Source organism: Pleurodeles waltl, chromosome 12 (genome assembly GCF_031143425.1).
Source record: "Pleurodeles waltl isolate 20211129_DDA chromosome 12, aPleWal1.hap1.20221129, whole genome shotgun sequence".
NCBI lineage: Eukaryota > Metazoa > Chordata > Amphibia > Caudata > Salamandridae > Pleurodeles > Pleurodeles waltl.
The window spans coordinates 526315697-526330302 of NC_090451.1; the positions used below are offsets into that span (position 1 = coordinate 526315697).

A 14606-nucleotide genomic window follows, 5' to 3' on the forward strand; every position below is an offset into this window, starting at 1 on the left:
TTGGAGTAAACAAAACATGGAAACAGAATTTATCAAGAGAGGAGAAAGAGGATGACAGAGAAGAAACACGCAAACAAAACAGGATGGAGAAAAAAGTGAAAACGAGGTCCCAAACAAAGCATGTGGACAAGGATCTGAGAAAACAGTGATCAATCAATTTATACTCCTGAGCTTTTCATTAGATTAAACTGAAGTCCCTAGTAAGGGTCCATCCTTTTGTCCGAGCCGACACAGAGACAAGTTTAGGACTAAATTTGATGCTTTGCACCTCACTCGTAATTAAAATCCTAAAATTGTTTTGTCAATTTGCATGGTGGGCATTAACATTTAGGGCCTGATTACGATCTTGGCAGATGGGACACTCTGTCACAAACATGACAGATATACCGCTGCCCGTATTACAACTTCCATAGGATACAGTAATTGACGTTATATATTTATCGCATTTTATAAAATCCAACTGGCTTAGTCTGGATTTCAATTGATCGGGTGCCACAAATAGCACCCAATTATTAGTTTTTTGGGGAATAACCTGGATTTTGGCTCGTATTCCTGTACATGCCGGGCGTTGTACCCCCAATAAATAACGACAGGCCTGACCTGCCACTATTTATCACAAACTCACAATTGCGGTAAGTGTAGGAAAAGCAGTTATGGCAGATAGCACAATCGGACCGCACTTTTTGAGGGTCTTGTGAGCGCGTCTGACCTTGTTAGTCTTTGATAATTCACAGTCTCAAGCAACTGGTTTTAAAAAGGTTGTGATGTACTTTTGCAAGAAATATGTCACAACTTCAACGAAATGTGCGTCTCATAAAAAGCAAGGTAATCTTGGACTAGGCGAGATCTTGAAGTTTCCAGTGGCCCCACGTCTGGTATGACGAACTTCAGCCAAGTTATTTTCGTTTTTCTTTTCATTGACGTTCTACAATTATTTTGACGTTTTGTGGCTCTGAAAGCAAGAAAGGTAATAATGACAATCCTATCTTTTGCATTAAAGCAACACATGGAAAAAAGCACATATAACAGCGAATGTGTTATACAGAGTCGGCGAACCGTATCACTGATTTGCCCGCTCAGCACACTATCCTAGTCTTTTACCGGCGCCATGATGGCAGCTTCCGCGATCTTCATAGCCACGTGACTAACAGCGTGGTGACGTATTACGCGGAGAGACGTTTGGAAAACGTCTGGAGTTGGACCAGCAGGTGAGTAGGGGGAAGTCAGTGTATGGAGAGGGTGTGCAGTTTACACAACGTGCTCAACTGCATTGAGTACATCCCAGTTGGATGCCCCATGAAGCGATTGAACCCTGCTTCTTTTCGCTACCTCTGCACTTGCGTCCGTACCCTAGTCTGCACCTCACCCTCGCTCCCAGTGTGCTTCCTCCGCGCTCTCTACCCAAGGCTCCGAACGCTAAGCCACCTCCCCTTGACCTTTCACCCGACGCTGTGCCCCATGCATTTATTGCAAGTCCTGTCTTTAAATTTAACTTGCATTTATAGCGCATACTACAGTTGACTAGGCGTTTATCTAATGAAACCCTGCACGTTGTGGTTGAAAAGTAGCAATCTGTTCCCATAGCTGCCCAGTGGGTGATTGGTGAGGTTATACCATATGACAAGAGCCTACTTGCGTGTTTAGCTACGTCGCTTTGCATTCTGGCACTTGCAGTTTCGGTGTTTCCCCATTTGAGGTCCTTTTTTAAACCTAGATAAGATAGCCAAGTACTACCAGTTAAACAAGTATTGGGACGCCAATAGGTCTCGCCTTTGAACGGTAAATGCTGATGTATTTTTTTTTTATTGACAGTATTGGTGCCGCAAGGCGGTTGCATGCATCACAATGCATGTGCACATATGTGTGCACGCAGTTGCCTTCTTTGAAAGGTAATTTTAAAAAAACTGTCTGAAGTTGTTGTGGGTCCATAGCCAACAATGTAAAATGGTGCCCTTCGTAGGATGAGGACATCTTTTGGAATTTATTAAAAATGCCCAGTAGGGAAAAAGAAAAAGACATAGATTAAAAACTTCAAATATGGCAGCACAAAGGCAAGGTCCACAAAAACTGCACGCCTGGGTAACAATGCTCCCTCTGTCCCACTTACTCACTGGCCTGCTGTTTTCACACTGCCAGTGCTTAATCTGAGCAGGTGTTTGCAGGTGGGGCCCATAGGCTCTCGTTTTTGGGGACCAGCACCAATTATGTTTTATCGTCAGACTTTGTCTCTGAGCAAAAGAGTCTAAAACACAAAAAGGGGAACAAGGCGGGAGAGAAAGACAGAAAAGCAGGGACAAAGGGAGCAAGCGGGGATGAAAAGAACCTACAAGAGTGAGATAAAAGGATAGAGGGTGTCTGTTGGTAGATGGAAGAGCTATGAGGTTGAATCAAGACTATGCAGCTTTAGTGTTTCCCATCCCCTATATTCAGCAGCCTTGCCAGGTACCACGCATAAGGTGTTAGACTAATGCATTTCAGTGTGGTGGTCCACATCCCCGCACTGAAATGCAAAATCACACATTACAGCATCTCCTCAGCTGTCAAGCCAGAGCACTACTTATAATACACGATAATGAGCTGCAGTAGGAGAGCACAGTGGCTGCTCCTGGCAGGCTTTGGGGCTGGCTCATGACGTGCTTGTAGCTCTGCCAGAACTCTGCTACAATGTATTTTAATAACAGACACAAACCAAGGCCCAACACCATACTGCATAACTGACATCATAGGAGTCGGTTCCTAATGGCTTGGCTACTAAGATACTTGCAGTGTGAACTTTGAGACACACTAACTTTAATGTGTGGGGGTGAGTTACCGTCCAGTCCTGCTGCAGCCCACGGAGCTAGCGGGTGGGATTTCATAAAGTTTTATACCAGCAGTTGTGTGGGCAAGTGAGCGCAGCTCCTCTCGCTGCTTGTGGCTTGGAATACACTGAACAAGGCGCTGTGCTGTGTCTGTGCTTTAGCGAGACGGTACAATGAGAGGCAGAAGGTAACTGTGGACAAGGGGTTCCCCACCTTGAGGGTCCACCTGACAAGCTCTGCAGTGCTGGGTGGTTCCAGCCAACGTTCATAATTTGAGATATTTTAATTGTTGATTGCCTGTTATGTATAGCACGTAGAGACCATGCAAGTGTGGCAGGAAGCACTACTGTTTATTGTGACATTATTATAAACAACAGATTAAAAAAAGAACGCAATTAAAGACTATAGCAAAACTCACCAGAATGGAGCAAATGTGCTGTTGGAGGTGACGGGGTTGATGATTATTTATTTTCAAACATAAAAAAGTATCTGGAAACACTAGAAATATTTAACTCAGATGCTTGGCCATCAGATCATCTTTTGTGTGCCTCCAAATGAATCTCAGTGCGCGCAATGGGCTCCAGTGAATATTTATCGCACTCGGGAGAAGAAATGAGGCATTTGGGGCAGGCAAAGCCAGTCCGCACCTTCCTCCCATTTTATCTAAAACTAGAGCAGTGGTTACTTTAATATGCTCAGGAGTTGGTTGAACACAAATGACAGACAAGAAAGACTTCTGCATGCTTTCATTCCCACCCGGTCCCAGCGAGGGCTATGGGGACGCCGAGCACGTGTGTCCGTGGACAGTGGGAACGCGCTGTCTGCTCACTGTCTACTTCAGAAACTGAAAGCACTATTAAATCGTCAAGAGAAAAGATGGACCTGAATCTGCTTGTTTTTAATTTACAAGATGTGGATTAAGCAACCTTTCACCCCTCTCAACCCAGCCCACACACAAGTACACAAACCCTGACATACACACACAATGATAGACGTTATCACGCATATTTACCCATGCACACACTCACAAAATGCACGCATAAAGGCACACGGCCATATACATGCGAAAAAACCCTTGTACCCACACATGTATACACATATTAACGCACATGCACATATGCCTGCAGTTCCGCTCACAAATACATGCTGACAGTTGCATAAGTGCACTCACAGGCTGGGCACTCACACAAAGCTTGTACCCGTACACACACGCATACAGACACAAATTCTTGCATAGACACAAATACCCACATACACACCAACATGCTCACACATATATACACATGCGTTCACACATACACCCACATGCACATTCACACACAAGAGCGTGCAAATATAGCACATAAACATGTACTTAAACCATCTGTGTCTAGTCTGACAATCTAATGTGGGCAGACAGGCCACAAACTGTTCATCTGTCTTTTAATAGTCTTACTAGCACTGCCCCAGCAAAGACCCCTGCCTCTACGCCACAATATTGATAAAACATCAATGGCCAGGCTTGTCTCTGTCTACAAACTGACTGCTCACTAGAATAGCATTGGTTTTCCCTCCATGCCTATCTTAATTGCATTAGAGATGCCACGCATCCCTCTGAATTTAAAAGTTTCGCTTATATTGGGAAGAGTTCAGGAGTGCAGACACTGCTGTGAGGGTTCCTTAGAAGCAGAATGATTGCACCCCAACCTAGGTGGTAGGGTCTGACCTACATTGCTCCTCCTAAAGACCACACACCATGGAAGAAGTGCAATTCTTTCTCTCAAGAGCTCATGGAAGTAGAGTCCTGTTGTGTGTTTTTAGCCCCTTGTGCCATCAACACCCCTGTATGTTTGTTCCCACTTGAGGACCAGGCTTCTGGATCACCCCTCGCCCCACTATTAAGGGAGCTTTTTGGAGTGCTGATCAACGTGAGATGGGGCCATTGTGGTCTGAAGGAGGTTACCACCACAGCGCTGGGAACTGTTAGGGACACACTTTTGGCTGGGATGGTTGCCACTGTAAATGCATAGCGATTTTAAATGCAGGCTACTCCCGGCCTTAGCAGCCTTGTGCCACATTCTTTTAAGGATGGGCTGAAAATGCAATGTTATAACAGCTAATAGTCTCATAAAGAAGAAGTAGTGCCTCAATCACAGCGCTGGCAGCGAGGGACACTAATAAAGTTACATCAATCTGTACTTGGTCCAAACTCCACACAAAAAGCAGGAAGTGGTGCATGAATTGACATGTCGCAAGTTCTGCTGAATTAAAAGGCAGCAACGATTATGATGGCAACAAATGCTAAGTAATGGGTGGGCTAAAATACCCTTTCTTATTTAGGAGAGTTATTTTCTTAAACACAAGTGTTCAACACCATAGCGACAGCACTTGCGCACTGCCAGAAGGCTCGACCTAAAAAAGAACGGCTAAAATTACCCAATACTACCAACATTTTGAAGTGGGAGGTTTTTCAAAAATAAATTATGGAATTAATTTTCCCCATTAATTTAATTAACAATTGAATAACTTCAGGATAGAAGGCATTTTTGACTTTAAAAATTGATTTTCCAGCTTGAATCAGATGTGTTGGCATATATGGTAGTCTCCTCTCTTTAATGTCGGTAACCTTATGCACTCGGCTAACCAATCCCTCCCTATGTTGACCCACCTCTGCAAAGACTGGACTATCTCACTTGTGCCTTGCACTGGCTAACCACCGCAAGGGCTTACAAGTCAATATTTTTCTGGAGGGGGTGACACCAGGTCCTGCGAATTGTGCTTGTCACAAGCATTTCTGGTTAAACACCTGCAAATGTAGGTTTTCGCTGCAGAGGCACACACGCTTTCCTTTCAGATATATTGGAGTAAGAGCTAATCTTCTCCCACCAGTACTCTATAGTTTGAGAAGATTCATAATTGCAGATAAGTTACAACAGCAAATTTGACTGCATTTCATAGTCACAGTGATTTGCAGAAGAATCACTTGCCACACTCTGGCCAAGTACCAGGAAGAAGCAGTAAAACCTGCATGTGCATTACCACCAGGGTTTTTGAGGGAGGGCGACTGTCGTGAAAAGCTTGGCTGTTTTCTGCCTCGTAATACGTCTGGCAGTCTTAAACATTCCGCCAGCCTGGATAAGCTTACCGCCGGCCACGCTGCTCCGACTGCACTGGCAGTAATGGCAGCGTTGTGGCAGTTTGGCTTCGGCAAACCGCCGAACTCGTAATGTGGCAGTCTTTACCACCGGGACTAAAGTGAAGCGGCAAGCATTAATAAGAATCCCAGCACTTTATTGTAAATCTGGGCAGTAAAAGTCGACCTAGAAATATTTTCTAGTCCAAATGCTGCTGGAAACATAAAAGTCTGGGGATCATGTGGGAAATTAATGTTCACTTATAATGTGAATTATTACCACATTAGCATGACTCTCTCCTCACAGCCTACCTATTAAGCACCAAATCAAGTGTGCAAAGTGAGGCCAAGCCAATACTCCAGGCTTGAGGACAGCACTGGACCGGACTAGCATTGTTCTTGTCAAAATGGATGGTTTTAGGATTCTTTGGGACCTGGGCAGAAAGGGAATGTGAATGCCACACTAATTTGCATGCAACAGGTTAGGGCTGCCTGGAGAGATACAGGGATCTTGTTCCAGGTCATTGACGCATACATAGAGAATTTATTTCACTTTGTTTTTCCTTTTTTGCACTTCTTGATCTGCTTACTGAAGGGTGTCCTGGTTGCAGTAGTTTGGAGAGCCACCAGAGATAGTGAGCTGGTCATCCAAGTAGGCAGGGACGACAATCACAATGGGTTTGTAGATGATGAAGCTGGATTTGAAGGTGATACTGGCCTGCAAGGGGCATATGGATTTCCAACAAGGTGGAGTGATGTCATATATATCTTCAGGCCCTAACGAGGCGTGGCGTAGCATTTTGGATGAGCATAAAAGAAGGATTACAATTCCTAGCTGGTTTCCCAGATAGCATTCTGGGATTTTTGATCCCAAACTTATATTGTTTAATGCGAAACAACCAGAATGCAACAATATGTGGGTTAAATGTGTTTAATTGTATTTGCCCTAATCCACGACTACAAGGCACTATCAACCCCCCTCTGCAACCTTTAAATGTTTTGACACTAGACTGTTCCAGAGTACATTTTGATTTATAAATTAGCATGATGCAGATACACATTAACATTTTTGAGATGTATATCCTTTCATCTGCATGCAATGATTTCTTCCAGTTTTGCAGCACACCTTGAAGGCATGCACTTACATAATGCTGCTACCCTTTCCTTGGGACTCACAGTGCCAGACTACGTCTGCAAAGCCCAGGTGAGGGAGGCCAGTCCTCAGGGGTTGCAACCAGAGCAGTATGTACTACCATGACATGTTCATGTCTAAACCAGAAGAAAATTTGGATAAAGGAACAAAAGCTGTTATTTTGCTCCAGAAACACCAAGGCAGATTTGCAGATGGCGGGTCCTCTGTAGCACATCAAGCAAAGCAACAATGGCCTGGAACTCTTACTATCATATTTACCATCAGCTGAAATTAATTAAAGCATTCCATCCTACACCTTTTTCTTCTTCTCAGTGAAATTTTTGAAGTGCAGTGGGTAAACCCAGATCTGGGCCTCTTTGCTCTCTGGGCCATAAAGGGCAATCTGTACCCTATTGAAGAGGCCTAACACAGCTGAGGCCAGTCTGGAGTTGCTTGCGTCTCTGCTAAGAATAGACATGAAATGGCATTGCTGTTTCTACTATCTGAGCAGGTACACAAAAAAGAGGGAAAGGAAGGAATTTCGGTCCAGCACAGGTCCTCAGGAAGAACTACTCATAGCAAAAAGATGTGCAGTTTTGTGAAAAGGGGTACTTGTGGTGCAATTTTGAGCTAAGTGACCTTTCAGGCCATAGGGAGCATCCTTTTATAATGAACAGACCTTCACCTACTGAAGTGGCATGCTTCATCATGGTGTCATGCTCCTCGTTGGGTGGGCACTGTAATGCTCAATGGTCCCCGAAAGGGTACTGTTTTCCAGAGAGCTTTTGCTCTGCTGTTCAGTCCAGAAAGTATCCTCACAATTGGCATTCCCTTGGAGAACTACTGGGCCAGTAGAAATATTAAAATTGGAATGAGTGGTATTAAACTAAAATTAAATAGGGGTGTCCAGATGTCACTTATTCTGAAAGGAAGCCCTTGTGAAGATTTAAAACTGTGAGGAACTCAAGAGGTGATAATGATCTCTGAGTTCATCAAATGGTCAACATGTTTCTCACCTCACCTCTCCTGAAATGCTCTGATCTCTCGGCCATGCGCTTTTGTCAACACATGTTTTAAAATGCGTAGTGTCCTTTCAACCTCTAGTATTGCTTTCAAACTCTCACTTAGTCCCACTTGAGCCTGGTATGCATCGCACAGAGCTGCGCACAGTTCTTGGTTCCTTCATGTTGATGTGATTGTAGGCAGTTGTTTGTCATGAGGTTCTCTTTTCTGATCCGAGTTTCTGTGAGGTGTCCTCGCATTTCCATGGCTTTTTCATCCTCTGGCTGGTGGAACTATGATATGTCACTGCTCCTAACAATCACTATCCCCTGTCTCTCCATGCCTTACACAAGCCCAGAGTCCTCTGCAAGTAATGTGGGCTATTCAGGAGGAATGGTCACCATCTTCTCATTTGAGCCTGGAACTACCACCCTGGGAGCAACCATATGAGTACCTTTGCAAGTGGAGGGTTCTTCTCCTTCGGGTGTCAGCATCAAGGTAAGGGGATTCATTGCATCTGTCATCCCAATCACACCAAAGGCATCCCCAAACCTTGAAAAGAAAAAAGTGTGTAAACAGAAACAAATAACGACAATCACTGCAAGCACTGGTTTAACATTATGAACAATCACACGGGGTGTACCCTCAGAGGGACACCTAGAGTCCAAGTGACATTCCCAATAAATGAGGGTGGCCGTCGTTTGGTATCGACTTCTTGAGTCACAGTGCCTGAAGCAGTCAGCCAGCTGTTATTCACGCTGTTTGTTTCTCCAGTTTGGTGGTCAGGCTGTCCATGCATTTGTTCACGCTGTCACTTTTACCATCAATTGATTGTAAGCTCTGTTGCGTGGCAAGGAGCATGGCTTCTAGCACCAGATGAGTTGGACTCAGCACTTCTGTTTCAGTCAGCAGATCCATTATGTGGGATTCTGGTTGTGTGGTGTGCTTCAAACTTGAGACGCGATTGATCTTGTCCACTTTCCCCTCGGGAGGGCCAAGCATTGCACAGTATTCACAGAAATCTCAGCAGACTCCCCTGCCGTCTACAGTTGTTCCCTGGTAGCTGCTGATGTAACATTGTCAGGTGAGATTCTTACCTCCAGGTCCTCGGCATTCCCACATAACATAGGGTGTACTGCCAGAGTAGAGAGATCTAGGGTAAAGTGCTGGCAGAAGTTCTAAAAGTGAGGAAGGTCTTTGGCACCTGCTCCCAGGCAGTGGCGCAGAAAAAGTAATCAGCAGTGTGGCACCACAGGTGTGTTTTCCCTCCAGGGGGCTGAGTGTAGGATAGTTCTTGTGGTCACAAGGCGTCACCTACCCTGTGGAGTCAACAGAGCTGATTGTTGTGAGATTGTTATGGCTTCTTGCTAGCGTACTGCCGGAATCAGATATTCCTGTGGTGGTGCTGGGTCACGTTATATTGGGCTGTCAGGAGCCCCTCATAGGCAGTTAGTCTCTATTTATGGCACAGGCGGCTTGCTCAGCTTTGGCAGGAGTAATGTCAGGAAGGGCGCCTTCAGCCAGCATCAGCGGTAGTGTCACCTGCAGAGGCGGCAGTCACTCACACCCACAGTGGGTCTTCCTACATCAAGGTCTAACCCCGCGGTCCTCTACATACGTACTAAGAGGGGTGATTGATGCGTTACCACATTCCAAAAGTGTCCTGATCTGCTATGACCCTCACTAGTCTGTGCCTAGGTAAGTATCCTTAGATATCATTTTGTGTGGGATTGGGCAGCAGGGGCAGTGCGGTCTACCTTCATTGTCTGGGCTATGTGTCCGCCGAGTGCCGTTCTGCTGTCCTCCAGGGGCCACAAGTGAAACCAGTCATCGGAGGCGCTCACCTGGCCAAGTCGGGCGCAAGCCCGTGTGCGCTCCAGCAGTCTTCAGTATGCATTCACATTCCTGGGCTCATCTGCGGCGAGCGACCCCAGGCAGAGGACCGCACCCAAAGGTGTCTTTCAGGGGCTGAGGCGCTGACATGGTTCAGTGTCTGCTCTTTACACTCACTTCCCAAGCAGTCGTCCCGATCCAAGCCCTACCACAGGGTCGAGCAGTGTCGGCTGGATGCTGCAATTTATGATTACTGGTCTCCTTGGCCGCCGAGTGTGTCTGCAAAATCTTGTGCAACCACCATTTTGAGCGCAGCCGAGCAGGAGCCGTCTGTTAACTAGTTGCCAGTGATCACTCCAGATTCTTACTGAGTTGGAAATTTAGAGAGCAAGATTAGAGGATAATGGTCGGATCGTGGCCCTCGGCCAGTGGAGCTGCACTTCAGTGCAGTTGTCTTACTTGAACTCTCTGTCGCCCCCTCAGGAACAACAAATGTTGAATGAAAATTATTCTTAACACTTTTAGGGCCATATGTACCAAAGCATTTTCCCATTGACACAGAATGGGTAAAACCCTTTGCTACATCTGGCCCTTAGTGTTGTAATAGTGACCACGCCAGAAAAGATTACATTGGTGGCCCTTATATGCAGGATTGCTGGCAGTGATCACCTCAGTGCATCAGGCATGGGTGCCAAGAGTACTGTAAAAAAAAATGCTTTATCTATTTTGAATGGCTCTATGTGGGTAATGCATGTAACACCCATAGCTGCATTGTCCCTGGCACCAAACTAATAATGTTAGGTATAAGTGTCCACAGTGCCACATGATTGATCACTCAAATATTTTTAAATATGTTTTGAAAATATAGGCATTTTTCATCAAACTTCAGTCTATGAGTTCCTAAAATACACACGTTTTTGGCCTCAAATACACCCCCTCCGTTTTGGTGTACATATTATTTCAAACAAGGAAATGCTTGGTAGGGTGGGCTGCACACAGGAGAGCTACTTACATGTAGCTGAAGAGCTATTAGTAGCTCACAAGATACTCAATGGAGAAACATGATCTGGATTGCTCCCTTATTATTTCATAATGCTGTATACAGTAATTCATTTCTTAATGAAAACATTTCACACAGTACTGCTTTACTCCTCTCAGTGTTCTCTTATGGTGTACTGCTTCGTTTCATGACTCCTATGACTTAATGCTTAACACTGGGATTGTCCCTCTTCTGTGTCAAGTCTTGTCCATCCTATTATTTGTTTGACTAGTCAAGTGATTATCTAGAGCCTATTTTCTTTACCAGCTTTTTTTTTTTTTTTAGCCTTTTCTATTTCTTCAGCTTAGTACATAGATTGTCCTTACCTTTGTTACTTCTTGAAGTTTTAGTCTGTAAAAACATTTAATGTAGTCAGTCGTTTACATTTTCAATCTGCTTTTAGTCTGTTTTTCTTTTCTACAGTACTGTGTTTACGAAAAAAAAGCTTACTTCTAGTGCGTAATTAAGACCATTTGGCTCTGCTGTTTTCAACAATTCTAAGAAATGCAATAAAAGACTACTGATTCTTTTCCCCCAGACATGTTGGTTTGGTAGATGAAAGTTCATTAAATTAGAAAGTATTTGATGTGTGTATCAAAGGGAATTTAAAACCAGTGATGCTGGAATCCTTAAACCATTATTTAAACAGCTTTACACAAGAGACTAATCTCGAGACTGGAGACCTAATATGAATTTGTGCGAGATAAACCATTATTGCCTATGTTTTGTAAGGGTTTAAGGGAATTTAGAAGGTATCAGTGAGTGGTGCTATATCTAGAACAAGAAATAACAACAAAGAAGTATAGACGGGAAAAGATCAGAGAGAGTCTTTTTCTGCCTACTTGAGAGCACGGTTTTATGTATATTAACGGGACTGCAGGTCAAGATGGTTCTTATTTCTTTCGTTTATATTCAAGGATTTGATGATTGCTGGCTTTACTGGTTTTTGCTCAACATATGGCCTACTAAGGCAAGAGAAATTGAAGAGTGAATGCTATGCTATCTTAATTACATGTCATCAAAAGGCCAGGTCCACAGAGGTGTCCTAAATGAACCTATATGGTAACAAGAAATACAGCTGCAGTAAAATACCTGTCAGGAGGTAGAGCCCCCGAGCCACATGCCACATGTTCTAACATGAATTCTGCAAGTGCTGTGTGGCCTTGATAATGTCTCCCAGTTGTCATTGCGAAACTGTTAAAAGAGATATAAAGCCCCTTCCATCCAAAATAGTTCAGAATATGCTGTTGTAAAGAGGTAAACCAGGATACGCATATTCTTCACACCATCGTCTAACTCTAATCAGTCTAGATGGCAGCAATGTTAACAAGGTTCTAGCTTCTTTATTTTTCTCTCCTTCTCCCACAACAAGGTGGATGACTGACAATATTATGTTTATTGCATCAGATGGATGCACATCTAAAGACTTTCCCTGCTGTGCTATATAGAGGGAAGGCTTTTTACTTAGGCTAGCAACCATTCCGATATGAAGTAAACCAAAGAGTTGATGCCTGATTTAGATATTGACGGACGGGTTACTTCATCACAATGATTATAGATATGCCGTCCACCAAAATCGAAATCCCATTGGAAATAATGGGATTAAGATTTCAGCAGACTGGATACCCATCACCATTGTGATGGAGTTACCCATTCACCAATATCTAAATCCGGCCTTTGGTCTCATGAGCTCTCCCTTATTGTTGATTAAGCTGTTCCCTGCCAATCTGCAGGCGAGAGTATGCATCTCCAGGTGTTTTGCCGAACGATTCAGCATTCACAGGGGTTCTTTACAGGGATGTCCAATTTTTTTATCACTCATTTTTGCTGTGGACATAAAGCCTTTGGTATGCAAAATCTATGCTAAATCTACAGAGAAGATACTTGTACGTTATGACATTAACATATTCCCCTGTTTTATAACAATCCTCTTCATTAAGATCCTTTTGTGAATTCTGGCAGTAGTTAGGGCAGAGTCTGAGGTCTTAATGGAATTATATGGTGACTAGCTGGAGTAAATCTGAATTTTTCCTTATAACCAATGACACAAAAAAGTGGGAGCTATCCTTGGCTTTCACTGGTACTAGGAATTGATTAATTAAATTCAGGCTAGCAATTAGTATGGATGTTAATGATTTCATCTGAACTCACTCTGAAGTTATTTTGGGTGATATTGCCTGCAAAGTGGTTGTTGTACAAATAGCCCAGTAATTATAACTGTAAGGGCCTCACTTATTAAAATAACATTTTTACCTAAATTATTATTTCGCTTTAATAGCCTGAGTCTACTGCCAAATACATTATTTACTAAACAGAACATCCTATTCATGAAGCTAACATGGATGGAAGATCTTGGTGTTCTGTTCTTAGTGTACCTCCCTCAGGTACCTAAGTATTGAATGTGCTTAAAAAAACAACAGACTATCCAGGTTGTCTGAGTTCAGTGGTTGGAGTAAATGGGGAACACAAAATGTTCTACAAATCAAATTTGCGTATTCATATGTACCAATGAGACTTGGAGGTATTGGCTTGTACAGTGTGGTTGCAGTATCCATAATCCGTATTGCTTCCTGCCTTGCACATTCAAGAATTTCCTATTCTGTTAGCTATGCACTATATAGAAACAATCCCAAGCATGCATTTGCTTACTCTAAGGTTTAAAATATACTATTTTAAAAGGACATGGAGTTCCTCAATTTACCCGGTCTGGAAGATCTAATATGTTTTCTGGAGCAAGGTAACTCCAAGGTAACTTGTGCCACTGCTCTCTTGACCAGTGCTATAAATGATTGTGACATGTTACACACTGGCTTAGGGCAAGACTGTGTTGTATATTTTGGGACCACCCAAAGGTGACCATTGCTATCCCCAAATCCAGGCTTTGATACTACTAATGGTTGGTAATGTGTTAGATGGTCCCTTGTATATATCTGTCTCCTACAGTTGTAGGATGCACCAAATGGTTAGAGGTAGATAAGGATGTTTTCTTCTCCCTTTCCAGGGCATTCACTGCACTGCTCCTGTATTTTATTTCTTATGAAGCTGGTTGTTCTTGATATCCTTTTAAATTAATTGTTCTGACTTAGTAAGCACATGTGCTTGTCCTTCAAACTATTGTAATAAAGATTCTGCTTTCCATAGGAATTCACTGTAATGCCATGCACACTGGCTGGCTTTCAATGCATATTTTCAGCAAGGACCTTTCATGCACTAGCTGAAACTACAAACTAGTTCCTGCAGGTAAAGCTTTGGCCTGAGAGCAACACTGAAGCAAAGATTATGGTCGGGTGGCAAGGTGGTAGTGTCATCCCTGAATATTTGCAAAGGAGATTTGGCTACCTGAAAGAGAAATGCACTATTCAAGGTTTGGTTTTTCATTATGTTTGGGTCAATCAGATTGGACTTGAGGAAACACCAGCTGTCTTCCTTTAAAGATTTAGAACCAAGTCTCTAGGAATGTAGAGAAGTTGCTGAGGCAGTAGATTGCCTTGTGTGCTTAGAACTTAACTTGTATCTCTGGCCAGTCCATGCTGCTGTGAAGTGCTTAGTTGTACTATGTCCAACCGAGACGACGATCAACGTTTGTCCTGACTCGTAGATGAACACTCAAGGAGCTGCTCATCAAAGCCCTGCAGCTGCAAGGTTGGCATGTGACTCTGCAACAGGTATGCTGTGAAGTATCCTGTT

General features: G+C 43.6%; 1 protein-coding gene and 1 long non-coding RNA gene across 2 annotated transcripts in view; one reads left to right on the forward strand and one right to left on the reverse strand.

Moving 5' to 3' along the window:
- On the reverse strand, positions 1 to 1233 carry LOC138268095 (uncharacterized). The gene is made up of 2 exons (XR_011199923.1): positions 1102 to 1233; positions 1 to 952 (listed from the first exon to the last, which is right to left on the reverse strand). It is a non-coding gene; the product is annotated as an uncharacterized lncRNA (long non-coding RNA).
- The window catches only part of CMTR2 (cap methyltransferase 2), a 27908-nt gene continuing 14377 nt past the window's right edge, over positions 1076 to 14606 (forward strand). The window contains exon 1 of the mRNA XM_069217469.1: positions 1076 to 1208. The gene's annotated coding sequence lies outside the window, so the exon portion shown is untranslated. The remainder of the gene's footprint in view (positions 1209 to 14606) is intronic.